This window comes from Dipodomys spectabilis, unplaced genomic scaffold (assembly GCF_019054845.1).
Source record: "Dipodomys spectabilis isolate Male_0828 unplaced genomic scaffold, ASM1905484v1 ptg000234l, whole genome shotgun sequence".
In the NCBI taxonomy this organism is placed as follows: domain Eukaryota; kingdom Metazoa; phylum Chordata; class Mammalia; order Rodentia; family Heteromyidae; genus Dipodomys; species Dipodomys spectabilis.
The window spans coordinates 9,278,803-9,294,531 of record NW_024870911.1 but is presented as its reverse complement, the minus strand read 5'-3'; positions in this window follow the sequence as shown (position 1 = coordinate 9,294,531).

Here is a 15,729-nt window from a genome sequence, read left to right as displayed (position 1 = left end):
AAATTGATTTCGAATATATTAAATGTCATAGTAAATCATCTAACAAAACTAACCTTCATTTTTGTTCTATCTCTAAGCTTCTTGAAAGAAAGAAACACATCTTTTTTTTTGGTCCCAGAGGTTTCAAAATGGTTACTGGCACATGGAAAGGATACATGGAAATTTTACTGGGGCAATACAATTAATTAAGAAAAGTCAGTAATAAATACAAAATGGACAAGTTTCCAACTGTACTCTCCCTAAATGATCTCATTTTCCCTAAATGCAAATGACATGCTAATGACCTCCAAACTGTTATCATCAGCTGTACTGTCCGTCAGAACTTTAAAGTCTTGTTTTTCCAACCTACCTTGACTTTTCCATTTGAATCTTCATAAAGGATCTAAAATTTAACATGTCTCATTCACTCTGCTGATTGCCTGCATTCACAATGCCTATCAGGCCCTTAATGCTTACTTTTTCCAGAGAGCCAGAGAACCACTCTTGCAGCTAGAATTATGTACACGATATAATTTTGCTCCATAAGCTAAATATAGAGGTCTGTTGAGAATTTCTGAGAAAGTTTCTTTACTTTCTTAAAAAAAAATTAGTGGAATAGCCGGGTGTTGGTGGCTCATACCTGTACTCCTAGCTACTCAGGAGGCTGAGATATGAGGATCACAGTTCAAAGCCAGACAGGCAGGAAACTCTGTGAGACTCTTATTTCCAAAAAACCATTCAGAAAATTGGAAGTGGTGCTGTGGCTCAAGTGGTAGAGTGCTTGCCTTGAGCTGAAGAGCTGAGAGAATGCCCAGGCCCAGAGTTCAAGCCCTACAACCAAAAAAAAAAAAAAAAAAAAGAATATGTGTGTGTGTGTGTGTGTGTGTGTATGTGTGTGTGTGTGGTATAAATTAGTTGTATAAAGGGACTTTATTGTGATATTCATAACATACATGTAATATGCTTTGATGGAATTCATCTCATCTATATTATTTTTTTCTTTTTCTTTTTACTTTTACCTCTTTTTTTAATTGTGAAAATACTGTACAGAGGGGTTACAATTACATGGGCAAGATAATGAGTACATTTCTTATCAAGCATTGTAGCCTCCTCCTTTGTTTCCCATTCCCATCCCTTCCCATCCTCCTGCCCCACCAAAGTTGTAAATTTCGTTTGCGACATAAGGACTTGTGCATCTCATTGTTGCAATGGATCCAACTGTATGCTTTGATGGAATTCACCTCATCTATTATTTTTTTCTTATCTCCTTTTACTGCCTCTCCTTTCCTTTTATCAGGTTCTGGTAGGTTCCATGATACTGTTTTCAAATATGTATATAATGTAATTCTATAATCACCCCATCACATTCTATGTTTTTCCTCCCCCAGGCCAGTTTTTGCTTTCTTCCTTCTGATTTTCCTTTTGTCTTGAATGTTGACAGTCTGCCAGCAGCCTCAGTGCTCCCATTACATCCAAGAGAATGAACAACATAGGAAGGATAGACAGGGAGAAGAGAGAACACACCTGAAGTTTCAGTGGTATTCATGGGCTAGCCAGGTCTATCTTTGGAATGCTTCTTGTGTAGAAAGCTGATTGATTAATTGACTGATTAATAAACTTAGTTTGTTTAAGATGGGATTTATTGAATTTTGTTTCCTTACAACTGAACACAGCTCTACATAACACAATATATGAAACACAAAGTCTGATTTCCATCTTCAGAGAGCACCCTAATAACTATCTGTCCATCCATTTCACATACCAATTCCTTTCTAATTATAAACATCCCAATTCCTGCCTTCAATCATCCAGTAGCTCAAGAAAAAAAAAATCTAGCTGCATCATTGATGCCATCTTTTTGGCTTTACCGCTGAACTATATCTTCAGTACTTTCTTATCTCTCCTTCTGCCCCTCTACACACAGATACACACACACACACACACACACACACACACACACATCTAGCTAACCCACCATCCTATCCAATTGTGCTTCCTATTGTAATGTTGCCACCTCCAATCCATTCTCCACAGAGCACCCAGAGTGGCTGTTTAGAAATAATAGGGCCCATGCCCTATTTTAAAACTTCCACTTGCTGTCTCTCTTATTTACAATAAAATCTGAATGTTTGACTGCTGTGGACTAGATGTTTGTGTCCCCAAATATATAGAGAGAAATATTATGCCTTTGGGAGGCAATTAGGTCATGAGAGTGGAGTCCTTATAATGGGATTCATTCCCTTATTAAAAAAAATACATAGACAGTCCCCCTCCCCCACCCCCATTCTCCCCCTCACTCACTCCTCCTTCCCTTCCTTCCTCCCACTTTCTCCATGCCACATGAGGCATATGAAGTTATCTTCTGCAAACCAGGAACAAACTCCTCCCCAGGAACCAGATGTGCCATCACCTTGATCTTGGATTTCCCAGCCTTCAGAACTATGAGATATAAATTACTATTGCTTCAGTCACTTTAGGCTGTATAGTTTTGCTACAGTAAAACAGACTAAGACTCTGACCATGGCTTACAAAGCATTTGTCTTATCTTTCTCTTGCTCCCTCCATTCAAGCCAACCACCTTTGTTTTATTATTTCTCAAAACCACTCAATACATTTCCACCTCAAGGCTTCTGTATTTGTTGTTTCCTCTGCTTCAAATGATGTTCTATTACCCAGTTGGCTCTTTCTCAGCATTCTAGTCTCAGTTCCAATGTTACCTCCTCTGAGGCCTTCTCTGACCACCCCATAACCTGTGGTTCATGATCTCAGAATCATCTCAAAAACCTATGATTTCCTTCATAGGCTTATCCACCTAAAGTTCCCTTATTTACTTGTTTACTGAGAAATGTCTATGTTGTTATTGTTTTAGATTATGAACTCTTAAGTGCAGGAACTGTGATGTTTTATTCCCTTCTCATCTCTAGGTCTAGAACAACATTTGTATGTTGTAGGCCTTTGATGAATATTGATTAAAATAAATGGAGGAATTTTTGAAGAAAACATGGTCTTAGACTCTAAAAGTCTGCCAGAGTTCATGGTTCTGAAACATATAATTTTCTTCTAAAATCTCCAAGTGCAAAACAAAATTTTAGCTTTAAATAAAAGCTCATTGTAGCATAGTTAACTCAGGACTCAGCAAAAGTACTTAATCCTATTAATTATCCTGTATCACAGGTATTTTTGCTTACCACATATACTCTTTAATATAGTTAGAGTAGCAAAATAAGGGATTAGACCCTTGATACAGGCTGCCAAGTGTCATGTTTTCATATAAAACAAGGCCTGAGGAGATTGGAAGGGAGCCTAACAGACTCACAGTTCAACGCTTCCAGATCCATTTACATATGTGGGTACTAAGGAAAGGCCATCCTGCAGGCTATTCCCAGGGCCAGCCTAGAAAGCCAGGAAACTTCCCCCAAACTCTCCAACTATAACCTAGTGAAAATATATATGTAGGAAAACATTCAGGCTAATGAATTCAATTCCTTAAGGGGCAAACACTTTCTAACCACAAGCAGAAAGGGTATACATTTCTGGTCAGTTATACTTCTAGAGGGTTTATTCAGCAACCTGAAGATTTTATAGAGTTATGCCAGTGTTTCCACTACTAAATTCTTACAGTTGGAAGAAAAGAAACAAGTAGTCTTATCCCATGGGTCCTTCCTAGCTCAGCTATGAAACTGGTAGCAGAGCAGGGAGGGTAGATGAACATAGTATAGTGGAAGAAGAGAGAATGTAGGCAAGAATTCATTGTATATACCACAAAATCATGAAAAGTAAAGGAAGTGGTGAGTCGAAGTGCGGAGATAAGAATGTTGAAGGAGGTGACACTGATCACGACACATTGTATTCATAAACTACTTTGTTAAATGATACTTCTTTTGTACAACTATTTAATGTTTATAAAAATGTAAAGGAAAAGGGGGCTGGGGAGGGAAAAACTAAGAGAAAACAAGTGAAGAGGTGACACTTCAAAAAGAAATGGACTCACGATGTAACTTATATAACCGTAATTCTTCTGTATATCACCTTTACAATAACAATAAAAGAAAAGGAAGGAAGGAAGGAAGGAAGAAAGAAAGAGAGAAAAGACTCAGTGTGTAGGCTCCCCCAAACCCTGTTGTGCTTCATCATGAACAGCACAGCAACAGAAGAGAGCCTTCAGGTACCAGGACAAGTCAGGGTACATACAGAACCCAAACTCCCAGGCAAAAACAAAACAGAAAGCAACAAACACTCTCTTCCTTTGTAGCTTTATATTCACTCTACTTTCACCTTCTCAATGGTTTTCTGTAATATTCTAGAGATCCTTTCAGAGAATCTGGGGAACAACTTTATTTCATATTAATACTAAAAACCTGATGTGTCTTCTTTCTATATGGACATTCACAGTGACAGTACAAAGGGAACCCTGGGTACAACTGTGAGCAGCTTGGTACAAATCAAAGCAACAGCACCAAACTGTATTAGAAGGTCATGGTATTCTTCACATCTACTAACACACCATAGAAGGAAAGGAAAGAGACGGAGAGAGAAGGGAAGAAGGAAGGGGCAAAGACAATTTTGCTTAAGAATGTCCTTAACAAAGCATTACAAATCACTGAGTTCACTTTAGTACAGATCTTTGTAATATTGGGGGATGGGGCAAGAAACTAGGAAGGACATAATAAAGAACTTTCACTGTATACTAAAGTACTATGATTTTCTACAGGAATAAACAATCTTGGTTCTATTTCAGTTGCAAGCTGAACTAACCACTTTTCTCAGAAACACAATTTTTCACTTTTAAACATCTTACTTAAATTTAGCAGACATTTTCTCAAAAACTAACAAGGTGACTCTATCACTTCAAAGTAAAGCTATAGCAACATTTGTCACCCAATAATCTGTAAGACACTACCTCTTAGGGATGGAGGTGTGGGTGATGTGGTAGAGCACCAGCCATTAGCAAACAAGCTGAGTGAGCAGAAGGCTCTGAGTTCAAACCTGTCAGAAAAGAAGAAGGAAGGAAGGAAGGAAGGAAGGAAGGAAGGAAGGAAGGAAGGAAGGAAGGAAGGAAGGAAGGAAGGAAGGAAGGAAGGAAGGAAGGGAGGGAGGGAGGGAGGGAGGGAGGGAAAAAAGAAAACTATCTCTAGCTAAGATTTGATTAGTAGCTACAATGATCAAAAACACTAAAATTAAAAGGCTAAAATGTTTGCAAAAACAATCATAAAACACATATTTCCAGCTAGTGACCAGTAGAGAAATTATAACATGCAATGGGAACAGGTGTAGGGGAGAAAAGAACAGACAGGAGCTCCAAGGAATATGGCAGTAGTTAATAGGTGGTCTACAAGAGTAGAACTACACTCATTACCAAGCACCATTTGGGAGAACACCAGAGAAAGAAAAATGCAAGTGTTCAGTGGAAGGGAACCAGGTGAACCAGATTGAATAGCTCTACTTCAGGAAAGGAGCTCAATAGTAGGCTTCAACACCCACCACATGCTTGCAAAGAGGGCTGCCATCCCAGGGAAACTGGGCAAGTCATCCAAGAAAATCTCAAGTCAGCCATTTAAGGATGCAATTAGTGTTACTAACAAGTATATAATTTATGTCAGTGATGGTTAATATAATGTATAATTCAGATAAGTTCTATTATAATAATAAAATATGGTTTGACAGGCACGTATCCACAGCCTTAAAGTTAATGTTTCTATACAATAATCCTGTGAAATATCTACTCTGATCCTCTTCATTTTGCAAATAAGAAAACTGAGTTACAGAAAGGTGAAATAATTTTCTCAAGTCATTAGTAAGGGTTGTTGGATCTTCTTTAACAACGAATTATAGAATGAGTGACTTCTGAACAATGAAAATGTATTTCTTACAGTTCTGGAAGCTGGCACCAGCAGATGTGCTATCTTTATGGTCTAACCTCACACTGTAGAAAGAACCACAGGCCTCTTCAATAAGGCCATTAATCTCACTCAGAAGACCTAATCATCAACCAAGGTCCTACCTAACACAATTAACTTGGGATAAGAATTTCAGCTTGTGCCGGGCACCAGTGGCTCACACCTGTAATCCTAGCTACTCAGAAGGCTGAGATCTGAGGATCACAGTTCAAACCAGTCTGGGTAGAAAAGTCCGTGAGATTCTTATCTCCAAGAAACCACCAGAAAACTGGAAGTGGCGCTGTGGTTCAAGCAGTAGAGTGCTCGCCTTGAGCTGAAGAGTGCAGGGATAGTGCCCAAGTCCAGAGTTCAAGCCCCAGGACCAACAAAAAGAAAAAGAAAAAAAAAAAGAATATCAGCTTGTGGATCTGGGAAGAACATGAACATACAGTCTCTAACAGGTAAGTATTATCTTTTTGTAGAGACAAGAAACATGAGGCTCTAAGAGGTTGCACAATTTGGCTAAAGACTCAGTAAATAACAGAGTGAAGTCTGGACCCTTGACTTTCTGACTCCAAAGTGGCAGCTATGAACTGGCTTTCAAAGATTGACAGGCAATGTCAAACAGCAAGTGAACTAGGGGGAAGGGGAGCAGATTGATAAAGAAGGTATGTTTTACTGAGTACTGGTGTCTCATGCCTGTAATCTACTCATGAGGGAGGGATCTAAGCATCATGGTTCAGAGCCAGCTGGGGCAGGAAAGTCCATGAGTCTCTTATCTTCAATTAACCAGCAAAAAGCCAGAAGTGAGGCTGTGGCTCAAGAGGTGGAGTGCTAACCTTGAGTACAAAAGCTTAAGAACAGTACCCAGGCCCTGAATTCTAGCCTAAGGACTGGCACAAGAAAAAGGAGGAGGAGGAGGAGGAAAGGAGGAGGGGGAGAAAGAGAGGGAGGAGGAAACAGCAGCAGAAACAGCAGCAGCAGAGGAAGAAATAATGCTCAGTGGCCATCATCCAAATATACAAACTACCCTGTGATCTTGAAAGAACTACTTAATTTTTGTGAGGCAGACTTAGTAATAATAATAATATCTAAATCCTGGAATGAGTATGTGTGTACAATCTAATAGCGTGCCTAACACATATTAAGAGTAGCTGTTTTCAGTAGGTAGGCATTCTTCTTTAATTTATTTTTATTTTTTGTGCCAGTGCTGGGGCTGGACCTCAGTGCCTTGTGCTCTCACTTGGCTTCTTCACTCAGGCTGGTGCTCTACCACTTAAACTATACCTTCATTTCCAGTTTTTTTTTTCTGGTTAATTGGAGATGAGTGTCTCAGAGACTTTTCCTTAAGTCTCAGCCACCCGAGTAGCTAAGACTACAGGCCTGCGCTAAATAGCACCTGGGAGCATCTTTTTTATTTTGCTGCCAAGCAAAGGCAAGCTGTGAGGAAGCTTAGATTTTTCTCCTGAGCCATTTTATTTCTTGACTCAGAGCATTAGTGCTTTATTTAATCTAAAGGTAAACATGGTGGCACATGTCTGTAATCCTAGCACTTAGATTATATGTTTGAGGACAGCCAGAGCTACACAGTGAAATCTTATCTTAAATACAAACAGCAAAAGCAACCAAAAATAGAGAAAATGCTTATTTAATCTAATGTGCTTTGTTTTAAAAAATGAGGAAATTGAAGGTTAATACAGTGCATGAGTTAAACCTGTTGGCAGGAGATAGAAAATTACCTTAAAAGGAGTATATTTCAGCTAACCTCAGGTAGCCCCTCAAACAGAGATGTAACTTAGTGGAAAAGGTCATTGGACCCATACCTGAGAAGCACTAGAGGCCTGAGGACACTCTGACAGAACCTTCCACCCTGCCGTCCACATCAACCAACAGCAGTGGGAGACACTTCCGGGGAAGCAGGAAACAGATACTCTTTCCATATCATCCCATCCCACCCTGTGGTATTGTCTGTAACAAGACAAAGGAAACTGGAGCTTGGGTGATACATGACAGAAGTTAACAAAAGGCTAGAACATAGTATCTTTGAGAGCATATGGTAAGTATGTGATTAATGTTAGTAAAAGGAAAACAAAAAGGGAAAGCCTTTAATATCCTTTGAGTGGGCTGCTTTCACTGCTGAAAGACTGGCTGGGGAAAAAAGTCTAATGAAATTAACAAGCAGATGTTAGATGGGGATGCAGAATATTAGGGAAATTGTACTGAATGTACAAGGTAATAAAGGGCTTTGACACAGAAGCTTAGGGAAACAAATGTGCTTGTTTGCACATGTACACACATACATATTTGGTGGAGAGTGCCTGCCTTTTGCCTCTGCTGTAATTTAAGAGCTGCCCTCAAAAGCAAATTAAATTGTGTCCTCTGTGTTATTTAGGAGAGTCAGGGGAGGTTCTGAGCATGATGGATGTGTTGAAGTATGACAGGGCATGACTGGGTTAAAAATGAGGAGCAAGGATTCAAAAGCAGAATTGCTGACCTGTCTTCTATGAATTCAGTACGCACCAATTATTATCTGTTTAATGTCACTGCTTCATGTTTCAGCAAAAAGAAGTGCATTTGGAAAATATTTGATCAAGCTACTCACTGAAAGAAAAAAAATTTCAGCATTGCTGTGATATTTTTTAATCACAGGTATTATTAAGAGGAACTAAGTTGGGGCTGGGAAAGTGGCTCAGTGGTAGAATGCTTGCCTCGCATGCATGAGGCCCTGGGTTCGATTCCTCAGCACCACATAAGCAGAAAAAGAAAAAAGCCGGAAGTGGCGCTGTGACTCAAGTGGTAGAGCACTAGCCTTGAGCTGAAGAGCTGAGGGACAGTGTCCACAACTGGCCAAAAAAAAAAAAAAGAGGAACTAAGTTGATCCTCTTTGATAGAAACACACTAATTAATTACCTAACCAAGAAATCCCTCCAAACTTTAAAGCTTTTCTATTGGCTAGAACCATCATTTCAGTACTGATTATTGTTTTTAAGCATCCAAGTGATGCTAATTTGCACGCTGTTTTGCATGAATTAGCATATTGCATTAAAGTGGCACTTGGTTTAAACCTTGTGTTTGCCACCTTTCTATCACTATAACAGAAACAACCAACTTGTAAAGAGAAAGAGATTGGTTTGAGCTTGTAGTTTTGGAGGTTACAGGCCATGATTAATTGGATCTGTTATTTTACAGTTCATCATAGCAGGAATATGTAGTAGTATGTAGTAGAGCAAAACTGCTTACCTCAAGACCAGCAAGGAAAAGAGAGGAAGAGGAAGGAACTGGGGTCCCACAATCACCTTCAATGCAAATCTAGTGACCTAAAAGACCTCACAGTAGGTCCCCAACTCTTAAAGGTTCTTACCACCTCCCACTAGCAGCAGGACTAAGTCAAGGACTAAGCCTCTAATACACAGGCCTTGGAGAGATATTTCAGATCTTAACTATGGGAAACATGTAAAGAAAAAATACAGAGCATACTGCAAATGAGCTCACAGTTGTCATACCAGCACTCAGAAGTTAGAGGCAGAAGGACTGTTTGTTTTAGTCCCACCTGGATTGCAAAATAAGTTCTGGTCCAACCAGGACTACAAAACTACCTCCAAAAAAAGCAAGAAATGGGTTGCAGTTCATTGTTCAATGGTAGAGCACTTTCATGGCATGTGAAAGCCCCTGGATTCAATTCCCAGCACTACCAAATACACACACATACACCTATATATACATATACATATATATAAACGCATATTGCAACTATCCACTAACAAATCAGTTGTGAAATGATAAATTCACTAAAAAGAAAATCAATTTCAAAGATCATAGGTCTTAATGGAAACTTACCCAAAGGAAGAACAAACAAATATTAATGGGAAAAGAGAATTGCCTTGGGAATGAGATGAGCAAATTGAGGGATAATACAGATGGCACCGTGTTCCAGCCTAAAATTGCACTTTTTGCAGTGAACAGTGCACATGTGCACATGTGACTACTATAACTACTACTGTAGGTTGTAACCATTCTCTGAAGGCCTGCTTGGGCTGCCAGTTCTCTCATCAGAGGTGATGAATACAGTGGTTTATTCACCTGGAGACTTTCTTTTCTCATGGAGACTTCCTTGGGGAATTCCAGTTTTTGTCTATGTTCCAATACATCCTAGTCTTGGATCCATTTGTCTTCACTGAGGATAAATTTCTCCCTCCTTTATCACCCTTAACTTTTTTTATAGCTACAATTTTATATGGTGGGCAATTGCTAATGTTTGTCCACCTGCTTGGCAACTACTGAGTTTGCAGGGTTTCACCAGAATTTTCCATCTTATATTTATTTTTTGGTGCTTTTTTTTCCCTTTCTTGTGACACCATAGTTTCAATACATTTCAGTCATTTGGAGGAAGTTAAATTTATGCATACACCCATAAGTAGTTTCATAAGTGCCATTTTCATGGTTTTCATTTGTCTGTTGCATATTTTTTAATTGACATGGATACAATTTATTATGTGTATATGTGTGAGTGTACATATAATTAAAATATAATTTCATAAATCGTTACTATCCAGGTTTGGATACATCCAGATTTCTTGGTCTATCAAGGAAAGTACAAGCTGGGCACCAGTGCCTCATGCCTTTAACCCTAGCTACTTAGGAGGCTGAGATCTGAGGATCACAGCTCAAAGCCATCCTGGGCAGGAAAGTCTGTGAAACTCTGGTCTCCAATAAACCATTAGAAAACTAGAAGTGGTGCTGTGGCTCAAGTGGTAGAGCACTAGCCTTGAACTGAAGAGCTGAGGAACAGTTCCCAGGCCCAGAGTTCAAGCCCCACAACCGATTTTTAAAAAAGAGAGAAAAAGAAAAGAAAAGTATATCAGCAATACCTACTGCTTAAGTAATCTAGGAAAGGAAAAAATAAAGATTTAACTAAAGGGAAGACTAGAATTAAAACCTTTATTAACAAAATTAGATCCTATCTCTTCTACTCCCTTCTAGGGCCAAAATTCCAAGAAGAGAGAAGAAGACTGACTGGCATCAAGGTACTAGAACTTTCTACTACAATAAAAAAAAGTGGGGAAGGGTAGCTGGATGCCAGTGGTTCACAACCCTAACTACTTAGGAGGCTGAAGGGAACACAGTTCAAGGACATCCTGAGGAATATGTGTAAGTTCTCTTCTCAACCAATAGTTGAGTATAATGGTGGTACATACTTGCCATCCCAGCTGTTTAAAAGGCTGAGATTGGAAGGATCATGATTCAAGGCCAACCTGGGAAAGAATAATACATAAGACTCTTATCTCCAATTAACCAGCAAAAAACTAGAAGTGGAGGTCTGATTCATGTGCTAGAGGGACAACCTTGAGCAAAAAAGCCAAGTGGGAGTTCTGAGTTCAAGCTCCAGTACCAACACCAGAGAGAAAGATTGAGAGACAGAGGAAGGAGGGAAGGAAGGAAGGAAGGAGGGAAGGAGGAAGGAAGGAAGGAAGGAAGGAAGGAAGGAAGGAAGGAAGGAAGGAAGGAAGGAAGGAAGGAAGGAAGGAAGGAAGGAATACTGGAGGGAGGGAGGGAGGACAGGCAGATAGTAAAAGGAAAATCTCTCCCTAATATAGCTAGCATGCTAATAAAAAGCTAGAAAGCAATAGATAATACCCCATTATATCAATACACCAAATCTTTCTACCTCGACCACCCTAGTAGTTTTATCCCTCTTCCCACTGTTACTTTGTCCAAAGCCTTACATATTGTATTTTTCTCCACCGACAAATCCGTGAGGCAGGAGACATTAGTAAGTTTGTTCACTGTTGTATCTCAATATCTAAAGCACTCCTGGCACACAGTAGGCTATTTGAAAATACCTGTGGAATGAATCGATGCATCTGAGTAGAGGGAAAGAGCTTTATGAGGGGGTATGAAAACCAACTCAGAAAGTTGTGGTGAATGCCACATGAGCATACATAGAACTGTGCCTTTTCCTTAGTATGTTCCTTTCTCCCTGAAGAGAAACTTGGATTAAATGACATTGGTATGGACAAATAAAAACTGTAGACAGTTTTTTTTTCCAGACTAGATAATTTGTTTGCACAGCAGTTGGTAAAGAACAGAAGTATAGCTCCTTTAAATTAAGGTAAAAAACATCATTTCTGTGGCTATTTCAACTGTGTATTAACCCACCCTTCTCCTGGAAAAAATACACGGAAACCTTTAAGCTTTCTATATTATCTTATAACTCAGCTTCCCTTCAACTTTAAAGACTTTGATTTGATCATATAAGTTCTTTCAGACCTTTATGGACTCTGAATTAGATGCTCAGTTGGAGAGTCATTCAGAGAAAAATAAAAATTACTTCCTTCTGTCCCTCTTACTGAATGGCCTCTTAAATTCCCACAGTCTTCATAACCATTGCCAAACAATAAGATAATCCTGGGAGCAATGAGCGATCATTACCATTTGAGAACCATTGTACAGTTGCCTGTGTGATAAAATCATTGAGTCTATGATCTTCAGTTATTATGGGCTTGTGCCATTTGCTGGAAGGAAACAATGTAAGCAGATCAGTTCTGCAGAACAATAATGTTAAAGCCTTCAGAGTAGCCAAGCAATAAGAGTAATTTTCCTAACAAGACTGAACAGAGGGTAGATGAGATGGCTGACACGCTACACTGCCACACTGGTAGTTCCTGAACCTCCAGGAACTATAGTATTGATTGATTTATTCCAAATCCAACGCAGTTCCCCTGAACAGGAGAGGTGCTCAGTGAATGTCTGTGGAGTCAACGGATAAATCATCAAATAGAAGAGTTATTATAAGCACCTGGGTGAATGTCTACTTATTTTATAAGCTGTTCCACCAGGGCACAGCCTCCTGGGTGGTCACTTCCTTTTGTCTGAATCAACCAATCACCTCACTTGTCTTGTTAGTTAAGTATACATGACTGTCAAAACCTGGCCTGCCACTTCCTAAGTGTGCAACATTGGTCCATCCACTTACCTTTTTGTTCTGAGGCTGTTGCCTCATCTATAAAACTAGCCTAATGACCTTCAGAGAGCTTTTAAAAGACTAACTTAGCTCTCATGAAACAACCAGTAACAAACACCTAGGCCATCAATATAGCTATCCTCTGTTAGTATAAACAAAAACATTCCACTTTGCCTACTTTTCCCCAGCTAGTCTTAATTCACAGACTCTAGGTAATGTGACCCTTTAACATGAAGAAACTTTCTTACCAGTGAAGTATTTTTTTTTCTTTTATACTGGTTAACCCCTTTTATTAAAAATATATTTTCCACTCACAACATGTCCTCACACACGTTGTTGGAGACTCAACAATGGTTTAGAGAACAAAAGTAAAGTCCCTATCTTACAGAGGAGAGACCCAAATTATAAAGAATTAAATTACTTACATAAGAGCAAGCACTAATTCTGTTTTCTGGGGAAGTATTGGGGCTTTAGCTCTAGGCCTTGAACTTATTAACCAGGTGCTCTACCATTTGAGTCACGCTCCCTGTTCTTTTTGTTCCAGTTAGTGATTCTCTTACCCAAGCTTCCTATATAACTAGGATACTAAGCATGAGCCACCATGCTCAGCAAAATGTTTTTCATTACATTATACAGTCTTCAGCAAATGAACAGAGGCAGCACAACCATGCACTGGGGTCATTTCAGATGTAATATGCTGGAACATTCCTCTTCTTAAAAAAATAGTATTTACTAATTGAATTGGTAGCATATTTCTTTTTAAAAATAATTAAGGGGAGGATACCAAGTGAAAGGAAAAAAAATCTTCTATCTCCTATCTTAAGCCTCTTCTTCACCAAGGTGCTAAATCTGATCAATTTCTTGCATATTTTCCTGAACATATTTTATGAATGAAGAAGAAAATACATGTGTACTAATATATACATGCTTCCTTCTGTGCTTCGTTACCTAATTTTCTGCACCTTAATTTTCTTCACTTAACAAAATATCTTGGATATCTTTCAGTATGTGACTGGGATTTGAACTCAGGGCCTTGTACTTGCTAGTTACTTGCTCTACCTCTTGAACCCTATCCCCACCCCTTTTCCAGGTTTGTTTATTTTCATATAGGATCTAGTACATTTTCCCCTCAAGGCTTCCCTGGATCATGATCCTCCTACTTATGACTTGCATAGCTAGGATTACAGGCCTGTGCCATTACACCTTGCTTGTTTTGTTGAGATGGAGGCATGTTGGAGGAGTCTCTTACTTTTCACCTGGGATGATATCAAATCCCAATGCTCCACATCATCATCTCCTGAGTAGCTGTGGTTTTAAGTGTGATATACCACATCCAGCCAAGAGTATCCTTACTTTTATAGCTGCATTATATTCCATTATATGGATGAGGGGGTTACAGTTACATGAGCAAGGTAATGAGTACATTGCCTATTGAGCATTGTTGCCTCCTCCTTTGTTTCCCCCTACCATCCCTTCCCTCCCACCTCCACAACTACACCCTCCCACCCCCGCCAAAGTTGTAAAGTTCATTTTCGACGTAGTGTTTTGTACATCTCATTGTTACAATGGGTCAACCTGTATCCTTATTTAAGCATTTTGTTTTTTCCTTTCCCTTCCCTGAATTAAAGAAGTATATACAAGATGCAGGGCACCGACATCAAATACAGTGAAAACAGGGATTCTTAACTAATTCTTTATTGATAAATATTTAGATGTTTTTCAAGCTTCTGCCCTTACTAACAAGGCTGTCATATGTAACATTGTAGACATATCATTTTCTCTGTATATGCATAAATCTATAGAATAAATTCCCAGCATTGCCTTTAATAAGTTAAGGTATAGACTCATAATTTTGAAAGATAGTTCCAAATAATATTTCATAAAGTTGCACAGAGCATCTGTCCCCTCATAATTAGGCCAACAACACAGTGGATGGTAATTTTTTATCATTTCCAATCTACAATACAAAAATATGGATGTTCGTATTTATTTAATTCCTATTTAAGTTATTAGAAGCCAGGTATCTTTTAACACATTTAAGAAATAAAATTATATTCCTTTTCTATTGACTGTATTTCTTAACCTTTTTCACTAGGCTGACAATCTCCTTACTGATTTATAGGCATTTTATATATATAAAGAAAATCATCCTGTGTCTATTAAATGAGTTGCAAATATTTCTTGGTTTTCTAATTGTCTTTTCTCTTTGATTTTATTTATGATGGGTTTTGCATTGCAGAAAAACATTTCTGTGTTCACTCTCTGAAGCATCTCATCAAATAGGAGATGCCTTATTACACAGGTAAGAATTGATAATGAACTTTGAGAAAACTTTACTCTTGAAGGTTTATTCTCTGTTTAATACCATCCATATAATCACTCCCTGATGATGATATTGTCACAGAACTCAGTCCACTGAATAAATTAAAGTCACTGCCCATGACTTCAGGAGACAGAGTGCAAAGGAAGTCAAGTTTCCTGCCCTTTGACTTCCCAGCTAAATCAGAGAAGAAAATAATGCTCTGAAAATCCCCAGAGAACGTAGTTGATACATCAACTGAACTTACTTCCTGCAGACAGTTCAATTATAAAGGCCCTTTGTAGGTAGTTATTCCTCGAATGAGACTTGAATGAAGAATAGACCTATGGATGAGTTGTTGGATTGGATGAATGGGAAAACAAAAAAGGAGTAAGTGAATAGAAGGAGAAATTGTGCTGTGGGTGAAGAGCCTTTCACAATAGCGAGATTATGTCTGCCATGCAGGGGCAGACAAACATTTCCTCACCCATGTGAGGGCCAAACACCAGTCTCAATTGTAAATTTCTGCCCCACCCCCCCCCAGAGATTGTGACAATATGGCTGTAGTGGCGAGAGGAGACTGAGGCACTTTTTGAAGATCTAGGGAGAAAAGT